The sequence below is a fragment of the Gavialis gangeticus genome, unplaced genomic scaffold (assembly GCF_001723915.1).
Source record: "Gavialis gangeticus isolate Ggan-Ray unplaced genomic scaffold, GavGan_comp1, whole genome shotgun sequence".
In the NCBI taxonomy this organism is placed as follows: domain Eukaryota; kingdom Metazoa; phylum Chordata; order Crocodylia; family Gavialidae; genus Gavialis; species Gavialis gangeticus.
Genome location: NW_017729031.1, coordinates 53,920,117 through 53,921,744, shown reverse-complemented (window position 1 = coordinate 53,921,744; position 1,628 = coordinate 53,920,117).

Genomic DNA, 1,628 nt, shown 5'->3' with positions numbered 1-1,628 from the left:
TGTCTCCATTTTTCACTTTGCTTCTGACAAGGACATATCACTCAAAGCTCCTTTCAGTTGTCTTGTTTCTTACTGTCATGCCCTTGTAGACCCCATACTTAAGATATATTCCTGAAACCACTGTTTCCAATCAATTTACGCATATTGTCTGTTTGTATTTTGTTAGTAGCAATGAAAGCTGCTTGAATCATCACCGCAATGATTTGCAAATAGACCAGGGCAGCACTGAGCCAGTAGAAGAGAATCAGAATAGGAGACAAAAACTGATCAAGAACATAATGCAAAAGACTGGTGTCTTCATTTAGTGACAATCAACATAAATAGCAAAAAATAGGACTTTTCTCTCTAAATAGGTGTTTCTGATACAATGAGCTAAGCATCTGCTGGATTTAAATATGTAATCTTTAAAAGAAAGTTATTTTTTTCCTCCCATTTCTCATTCACGCCAACCATCTGTCCTGCCCAGGCTTTCAGCTGGTTCCTATTTTCTCAACAATTGCAGTTCTCTAAAAAAGGATTTGATCTGAGCTCTGTTTAAAGGTACATAAAAACCCCACTCAAAATCTTGCGTCTGAGTTCTCTAGTAATGTTGCTGCCACACTCTGGCCCTTGTTTCATCTGACTGCAAGTCTACAATTGGCCATAAAGCTGCAACATGACTTCCTATTTCCCGCCCCACAATTCCAACCTCCAGTTGCATTCAAGTTTCTTGTTTGACCAGTGCCCAGCAAGTACCTAAAAACAAGCTGCTGATATAGAAGTTTCAACCTTGACTTCTGAGTAGATTTATTCTAGTATTCATAAGTACATGTTTCTATCCATTAGTGTTCATGTGGTTTCCAGGATCTATTTTCCAAGCTATTTAGACACTGCATAATAATAAATACGAAGCCTTCTGCACAGATATGCCATGCTGCAGTGGCAATATGTGGGAAATGCTGTATTCATGATCCTGAGTTTTCAGGCCGAATCAGACTGTTTTTCAAGATTTAAGAATCAGGCTGTTGGAATTTTTTTCCCCCACTTGTCAATTTTTTTTTACAAAGTTCAGCATTGGCTTATCTTTGTACTCATTGAAGGCAGTGGACGTTATGTTTTAGTGATTTTTAATTGTCTCTATATGGGTTAGGACAGGGATCAACAAACTTCCAGGGGTGGCAGGCCAAAATAAAGCAGCCTAATCTGAAATCACATCACTGCTGGCAAACCAGCTGCAACTGCTGCCATGTCCCCCTGCTGCCAAGGTGCCTGCGACCTGGCTGCTGCTTCCCCTGCTCCCGAATTGCTGCTCACGTTCTGGCTCTGTAGTTCAGATGAAATCGCTTCACAGGTTAAATCCAGTCTGTGGGCTGCATGTTGCCAACCCTGGGTCTTGGGCAATGCTGCCAGAACTGGTTTCAGAAACGTGGTAGTACTAGCAAAGTATCAGTCAGCCTGTCTTGCCTATTAGTTTCATAGTTTCTAGGGTCGGAAGGGACCTGAGTAGATCATCTAGTCCAACCCCCTGCCATGGCAGGAAAGAGTACTGGGGTCAAACGACCCCAGCAAGGTGTTCATCTAGCCTCCTCTTAAAGACCCCCAGGGTAGGAGCCAGCACCACTTCTCTTGGAAGTTGGTTCCAGACCCTA